The 8988-nt window shown below is 63.9% G+C and overlaps 1 non-coding gene across 1 annotated transcript; it reads right to left on the bottom strand.

The window, feature by feature from the left end:
* Positions 1-7551: 7551 nt before the first annotated feature.
* Positions 7552-7623, bottom strand: TRNAP-AGG (transfer RNA proline (anticodon AGG)). Its single transcript has one exon. It is a non-coding gene; the product is annotated as a tRNA-Pro (tRNA).
* Between the last annotated feature and the right edge of the window lie 1365 nt (positions 7624-8988).

Genomic DNA, 8988 nt, shown 5'->3' with positions numbered 1-8988 from the left:
CGGCAACCGCGGGACCCGCCCCAGGGTCGCCTGCCCCACAGCGTTGTCCCCTGCCGTGGCCACCGCCCCCCGTGCTGCAATGTCGCCCTGATGTGCCATGGTCACCAACCCACCATGGCCACCAACCCACCATGGCCACCATCCAGCCGGGGCCACCAATCCACCACCCCATGGCCACCAACTCACGACACAATGGCCACCACCCCATGACACAATGGCCACCAACCCATCACCCCATGGCCACCAACCCACCATGGCCACCAACCTGCCATGGCCACCAACCCATGATGGCCACCAACCCACCACCCCATGGCCACCAACCCACCACAGCCACCAGCCCACCATGGCCACCATCCAGCCAGGGCCACCAATCCACCACCCCACGGCCACCAATTCATGACACAATGGCCAGCATCCCATGACACAATAGCTGCCAACCCACCATGGCCACCACCCCATGACACCATAGCCACCAACCCACCATGGCCACCAACCCACCACGATCACCAACCCACCATGACCACCATCCAGCCAGGGCCACCAATCCACCACCCCATGGTAACCAACTCACCATGGCTACCACCCCACTCTACCATGGCCACCATCCCATCAGACCACGGCCACCACCCCACCCCACCATGGCCTCCAACCCACCACGACCACCAGCCCATGACACCATGGCCACCACCCCACCACGGCCACCACCATACCACCCCATCCCCATCATGGCCAACATCCCACCGCCCCGTGGCCACCGACCACCACACCAAGGCCACAACCACGTCACGGCCACCACCCCACCTTGCAGCCGGGCCACCTCGGCGCTGTCCCCCTGGGGCTTCTGGTCCCTCAGCGCGGTGGCCTCCTGCTGGTACTGGGCACAGAGCTCCTGCGCCCTCTGCAGCTCCTCGTGCAGCCGGGTCACCTCCCCTGGGGACACGGAACCCACGGCTCAGCCCCATGGCAACCACGGGACCCCGCCCGAAGATGACCCGCCCCATGTCATTGGCCCTGCCATGGCTACCATTCCCTGTGCTGCAACATCACCCTGACGTGGTATGGCCACCAACTCACCATGGTCACCAACCCACCACCCTATGGCCACCATGACATCATGGCCACTGTCCCACCACTCCATGGCCACCATCACATCATGCCTACCAACCTACCAACCTATGGCCACCAACCCACCATGGCCACCAACCCACCACCCTATGGCCACCATCATGTCATGGCCACCAACTCACCACTCCATGGCCACCATCACATCATGGCCACCAGCCCACCACCCTATGGCCACCACCACACCATGTCATGGCCACCATCATCCCACACCATGGCTGCAACCACACCATGGCCACCATCCCCTGACACCACAGACATGGCCACCACCCCATCATGGCCACCATCCCACCATTCTGTAGCCACCAACCCACCATGGCCACCAACCCACTATGGCCACCAACTCACCATGGCCATCAACTCACCACATCATGGCCACCACCACACCATGTCATGGCCACCACCATCCCACACCATGGCTGCCACCACACCATGGCCACCATCCCCTGACACCATAGACATGGCCACCACCCCATCATGGCCACCGTCCCACCACTTCATGGCCACCAACCCACCACGGCCACCACCCCATGGCCACCACCACCCCATGGCCACCAGCCCACCTTGCAGCCGTGCCACCTCGGCGCTGTCCCCCTGCTGCCGCTGGTCCCTCAAGCGGGCATCGTCACCCAGTTTGGTGGCCTCCTGCTGGTAGTGGGCACAGAGCTCCTGCGCCCGCTGCAGCTCCTCCCGCAGCCAGGCCACCTCCGCTGTGGGACACACGGGACACACAACTCAGCCCCACGGCACCCTGCCCCACAGCAACCCCCTGATTGCCCCTGACATTGCCACCACCCCCTGTGCCCCAATGTCACCCTACCATGCCATGGTCCACCCACTATGTCATGGCCACCATCCCGCCATGATCACCACCACACCATGGCCACCAACCCACCACACTGTGGCTGCCAACCCACCATGGCCACCACCCCACCACACCATGGTCACCACCAGACCATCAACCACTATCCTATGACACCATGGCCACCACGCTACCACACCATGGTCACCACCACACCATCACCACTATCCTATGACACCATGGCCACCACCCCACCATGGCCACCATCTCATCACATCATGGCCACCACCCCATGGCCACCTCCCCATGGCCACCATCCCATGGTCACAACCCCACCATGTCATGAACGACCACACCACGCCCACCCTCCCATGACACCATGGCCACCATCCCCTGGCACCACAGCCATGGCCACCACCCCATGGCCACCAACCCACCATGGCCACCATTCCGCCACTCCACGGCCACCACCCCACCTTGCAGCCGTGCCGCCTCGGCGCTGTCCCCCTGCTGCTGCTGGTCCCTCAAGCGGGCATTGTCACCCAGTTTGGTGGCCTCCTGCTGGTAGTGGGCGCAGAGCTCCTGCGCCCGCTGCAGCTCCTCCCGCAGCCAGGCCACCTCCGCTGTGGGACACACGGGACACACGGGACACACAACTCAGCCCCACAGCACCCTGCCCCACAGCAACCTCCCCATTGCCCCTGACATTGCCACCACCCCCTGTGCCCCAATGTCACCCTACCATGCCATGGCCAACCCGCTATGTCATGGCCACCATCCCGCCATGATCACCACCGCACCATGGCCACCACCACACCATCACCGCTACCCTAGGACACCATGGCCACCAACCCACCACACCATGGCCACCAACCCATCCCATGACCACCACCCCACCATGGCCACCATCTCACCACATCATGGCCACCACCCCATGGCCACCACCCCACCACATCATGAACCACCACGCCATGCCCACCCTCCCATGACACCATGGCCACCAAGCCACCACCCCATGGCCTCCACCACGCTATGGTCACCATCCCATGACGCTATGGCCACCATCCCATGACACCATGGCCACCAACCCACCACCCCATGGCCTCCACCCCACCACCATGCCATGGCCACCAATCCAACACCCCATGGCCACCACCACACTGTGGCCACCATCCCATGACACCATGGCCACCACCCCATGACCACCACTAACCCGTGGCCACCATCCCATGACACCATGGCCATCCCCCACCTTGCAGCCGTGCCACATCTGCGCTGTCCCCCTGCTGCCGCTGGTCCCCCCGGGGGACGTTGTTGGCCAGGTTGGTGGCCTCCTGCTGGTACTGTTCGCAGAGCTGCTGTGCCCGCTGCAGCCCCTCGCGCAGCTGGGCCACCTCCTGCCGCAGGTTGGTGGCCTCGTTGGCCGCCGCCGCCCCCTCTGCCTGCGCCTGCGCCAGCGCCCGCTCCAGCTGCTCGCGCTGCTCTGCCTGCCCGGCCTGCAGCGCACCCAGCTCCGCCTGCAGCGACTGCAGCTCCGCTGCCGGGGACACCCGGGGCGGGACCGGCTGTGGGTGCTCTGCCTTGGGTGCCCCTCACCTATGGGGGCCACCTCTGGGGTGCCCACCCTTGGCTTGACCATCCTTGGAGTGCCCATCCCTATGGGGTGCTCATTCATGGAGTCACCAGTCTTGGAGTGCCCACCCTTGGCTTGACCATCATTGGAGTGCCCAACCCTATGGGGTGCCCATCCCTAGGGTGCCCATTCATGGGGTGCCCACCCTTGGCTTGACCACCCTTGGAGTGCCCATCCCTATGGGGTGACCATCCCTGGGGTGCCCACCCCTATGGGGTGACCATCCCTGGGGTGCCCACCACTGGCTTGACCATCCTTGGCTTGACCACCCTTGGAGTGCCCATCCCTATGGGGTGACCATCCCTGGGGTGACCATCCCTGGGGTGCCCACCCCTGGCTTGACCATCCTTGGCTTGACCATCCCTGGAGTGCCCAGTCTTGGAATGCCCACTTTTGGCTTGACCATCCTTGGAGTGCCCATCCCTATGGAGTGATCATCCCTGGGCTGCCCACCCTTGGCTTGACCATCCTTGGAGTGCCCATCCCTATGGGGTGATCATCCCTGGGCTGCCCACCCCTGGCTTGACCACCCTTGGGGTGGTCATTCATGCAGTGACCAGTGTTGGGGTGCCTGTCCTCAGGGTGCCCATCCCTATGGAGTGTCTATACCTGGGGTGCCCACCCTTGAGGTGCCCATGCCTATGGGGGGACCATGCCTGTGGTGCCCACCCTTGGGAGGACAATCCCTATGAGGTGCCCATTCATGGAGTCACCAGTCTTGGGCTGCCTATCCTTGGGTTGGCCACCCTTGGGGTGCCCATCCCTATGGGGTGCTCATTCATGGAGTGACCAGTCTTGGAGTGTCTGTCCTTGGGGTGCCCATCCCTATGGAGTGACTATACCTGGGGTGCCCACCCTTGGGGTGACCATGCCTGGCATGCCTGTTCTAATGGGGTGACCATCCTTGAGGTGTCCATCCCTATGGTGACAATCTTTGGGGTGCCTACCGCTATGGGGTGCCCATTCATGGAGTAACCGGTCTTGGGGTGACCATCCCTTGGGTTGACCACCCTTGAGGCGCCTGTCCCTTTAGGGTGCCCATCCATGGGGTGACAATCCTTGTTGTGGCCATCCCTGGGGTGCCCAACCTTGGGGTGACAATCCTTGGGGTGGCCATCCCTATGGGGTGCCCATTCATGGAGTCACCAGTCTTGGGGTGCCCCCCTTGGGGTCCCTGTCTCTATGGGGTGACCATCCCTGGGGTGCCCATCCTTGGGTGTGCCCACCCTTTGGCTGACCATCCTTGGGGTGCCCATGCCTGGGGGTGTCCGTTTATGGGGGTCCCAGCTTTGGATGCCCCTCACCCTTGGGGTGCCCATTCATGGAGTGACCGGTCTTGGGGTGCCCATCCCTATGGGGTTCACATCCCTGGGGTGTCCCTCCTTCAGGTGCCCATCCCTGGCATGCCCGTCCCTATGGGGTAAACACCCCTGGGGTGCCCACTCATGGGGGTGCCCATCACCCTTGGGGTGCTCATCCTTGGGGTCCTCATCACTGGGAGTGCCCACCTTTGGGGTGCCCGCCCCTATGGGGTGACCATCCTTGGGGTGCCTGGCCCTGGGTATGCGCTTCCCTGAGTGCACCCATTCATGGGGTGCCCATCCTTGGGGTCCCCCTCCTTATGGAGTGCCCGCCCTGGGGGTTGCCTGTCTCCATGGGGTTCTCATCCCTGGGGGGATACCCATCACTCTTGGGGTGCCCATCCCTCTGGGTGACCATCCATGGGGGTGTCTGGCCCTGGGGGTCCCTATCCCCGAGGGTGCCCGTTCATGGGGTCCCCTCCCTTGGGGTGCACATCCCTGGGGTGCCCATCCTTGGGGTGACTGTTCTTGGGGTGCACATATCCACGGGGTGCCCCTCCTTACAGGGTGTCCATCCCTGGGGGTGCCCGTTCATGGGGGTGCCCACCCTTGGGGTGTCAGTTCATGGGGTGCACATGGCTGGGGGTGCCCATGGCTGGGTGTTCCTATCGCTGGGGGTGCCCGTTTATTGGGGGGGAGCCACTTATGGGGCGGGGGGGGAATCCCCACGGGGTGCCCGTTCATGGGGGCACATCCCTGGAGGTACCCATTTTTGGGGGTACACATCCCCAGGGGCTGCCCGGTTTGGGGGGTGCCCGTCCCCGGGGGGTGCCCGTTCACGGGAGGTCCCATCCCTTGGGGGAACCCGTCCCGGGGGTTGTTCGTTTTTGGGGGTGCCCGTTTTGGGGTGTGGGGGTCCCCGGCCCTCCACTCACCCCCCACGGAGGGGCAGGCGTTGAGCTCCATGGCCCTGCCGCCCCCGGTGGGGCAGCGCGTGCCCTGTCACCGTCCCCCGGGTGACCGAGCCCAGCGATGGCATCTCTGGTTGCCCCGGCAACCGCCTCCCCCCTGCCCGCCCGGACGCCGGGGTCCCTGGGGTGGGAGGGGCTCGGGGGGAGCAGCGCTGGGCACCCCCAGTGCCGCTGTCCCACACCAGTACCCCCCACCAGTGGCACCAGTGCCCCTGCTCCCGCCCTGGGGCCTCAGGAATCATTGGGGGAGCGTTCACTCTGGAGCCTACTGATGGCTACGAGGGGCCAGTGAGGGAGCAGTGAGGCGGGGGTTGGGGGAACAGCCGGATGCCTGGGTTCGTTGTGGCCCCCCCAGGACCCTGCTGGGGGGGTGGGGAGCGGCAAAGGAGGGTCCCTAAATTATGGGATGGGGGCTCATGAGGGGCTCGGAGTGCATGAAGGGAGGGGTCAGGGGGGTCATGTGGTGACACGGGGGGGGTCCCTGCACTGGGGGGGGGTGCACTCAGGGACAGCGATGACATCATAGGTGATGCCGTGACGTCATTGCACAGTGTGGCCTGAGCTGACCCTGCTTGACCCAGTACAGACCAGTACAGACCAGTACAGCACAGTATGATCACACCTGACCTGATCCAGTATAACCTAGTACATCCCAGTATAGCCCAGTACAGCCCAGTCCAGTGCAGCCCATTACAGCACAGTCCTGTATAGCCCAGTATAGCCCAGTACAGTCCAGTGCAGTACAGTATGAACAGACCTAACCTGACCCAGTATAACCCAGTACATCCCAGTACAGCCCAGTGCAGTGCAGCCCATTACAGCACAGTCCTGTATAGCCCAGTATAGCCCAGTACAGTATGAACAGACCTAACCTGACCCAGTATAACGCAGTACATCCCAGTATAGCCCAGTACAGTCCAGTGCAGTGCAGTCCAGTACAACACAGTCCAGTACAGCCCAGTATGATCCGGTACAGTACATTATGACCCAGTACAGCTTAGTACATCCCAGTACAGTACAGGCTGAACCAGTACAGCCCCGTATAACCCAGTAAATCACAGTACAGTACAGGCTGACCCAATACATCCCAGTACATCCCAGTACAGTTCAGGCTGAACCAGTACAGCCCCGTGTAGCCCAGTAAATCACAGTACAGTATAGGCTGACCCAATACATCCCAGTACATCCCAGTACAGTTCAGGTTGAACCAGTACATCCCAGTACATCCCAGTGCAGTACAGGCTGACCCAGTACAGCCCCGTATAGCCCAGTAAATCCCAGTACAGCACAGGCTGACCCAGTTCAGCCCAGTACAGCCCAGTTCAGCCCAGTACAGTACGGGCTGACCCCTCCACCCCCAGCTCTGGGGCTCAGCTGCTCCCTGTCCCCGCTGTCCCCACCCTGTGCCCCCCCCGAGCCGACCCGTCCCTGCCCCGGAGCCGGAGGACCCTCCCACGGGTGGGGACCCCCCCAGCAACACCCACCCCCCCCCACCCGTGGGGACCACACTCGGCGCTGGTGCCACCACCCCACTGTCCCTCCGCTCCTCCGGACTTTATATGCACCCCCAGCCGGGGTGGGGGGGCACCCCGATCGCCCTTAATCCCCCCCTAAGCAGCTTGTGCTCATCCTTCCTGCCCCACGGGCGGCCCCACGGTCACGGGGGGGCAGGAAAAGGGGTGTGGGTTGGTGGGGGGGCCGGAAGGGAAAAAAACGCACTGCGGGCTCGTCCGGGATTTGAACCCGGGACCTCTCGCACCCTAAGCGAGAATCATACCCCTAGACCAACGAGCCGCGGTAGAGCTCCGCCCCCCCCGCGGGTCACGTGTGGGTGTAGGGGTGCGGGGGGGGATGCAGGAGGTGGGGAACCCTCCCCCAGAAGCGCACCCCCTGTAATGCACCCCAATAACGCACATCCCCCCCCAAGTGCACCCTCCTAATCCATGTACCCCCCAACCAGGCACCCCCAACAATGCACCCCCGAAATGCCCCCCCTCTTTCCCCAGCAGTGCACCCTCCCGGTAATGCACCCCAATAACGCACATCCCCCTCCCCCCCCGAAGTTACACCTCCCGAAATTGCAACCCCCCCGTGGAATATCCCCCTCTACAGTGCCCCCCCAACCATGCAACCCCAAAAGAACCCCCCCCAAGCCCCAAACTGCCCCCGAGGTGCCCCCCACACACGCCCCCGGCCAACCCAGGGTCCCCCCCGGGCAGGACCCCCCCCCCAGCACAGAGTAGGGGACAATAAACGGTGGGTGACACGGGGTGTCCCCGTGGGACTATGGGGGCACCCGAGGGTCCTCGAGGGGGGTGTGACTTCATTGGGGGACCCCAACATCCCCCTGTGGGCCCCAAACTTCCCCTTCTGGTCCTTAAACCCTCTGGGACCCCCCCCAGACCACCCCGGGTCACCCAGGTCTGGGACACCCCAATGTCACTAAAACCAACCTTGGGGTCCCCATGTGTCCCTGGGGACCCCAGACACACCCTAGGGGACCCCAAATCCGCCCACCCAGCGTCACCCAGGGCTGGGACACCCCAATATCACCAAGACCAACCTTGTGGGGTCCCCATGTGTCCCTGGGGACCCCAACCCCCCCTGCCTGGGGACCCAATACCCCTTGAGACCCAAACCCTCTTCTGGGGACACCAAACCCCACTTGGAGACCCAAATCACCCCCCTTCAGGGACCCCAAATCCCCCCACCCAGGTCTGGGACACCCCAACATCACCAAGATCAACCTTGGGGGGGCCCCTGTGTGTCCCTGGGGACCCCAAATCCCCCCACCCAGGGTCACCCAGGGCTGGGACACCCCAACATCACCAAGACCAACCTTGGGGGGTCCCCGTGTGCCCATGGGGACTCCAGACCCCCATTGGGGACCCGACTCTCCTTGAGACCTCAACCCTCCTCTGGGGACCCCAATCTCCCCCCAGAGACCCCAAATCCCCCCACCCAGGGTCACCCAGGTCTGGGACACCACAACATCACCACGACCAACCTTGAGGGGTCCCCGTGTGTCCATGGGGACCCCAAATCTGGTCTAGGTGGCTGTGGGGGGGGGTTCCCCCCCCCCCCCCCAAATCCTGGCAATCGGCTCGGCCCGGCTTAGCGAGGCTGCTTAGGCCCTGAGCCCGGCTTAGCCCCCCTTAA

This window comes from Patagioenas fasciata, chromosome 1, assembly GCF_037038585.1.
Source record: "Patagioenas fasciata isolate bPatFas1 chromosome 1, bPatFas1.hap1, whole genome shotgun sequence".
Lineage (NCBI taxonomy): Eukaryota > Metazoa > Chordata > Aves > Columbiformes > Columbidae > Patagioenas > Patagioenas fasciata.
The sequence above is the reverse complement of the archived record's forward strand: the minus strand, read 5'-3'. Positions and strand labels throughout refer to the sequence as shown.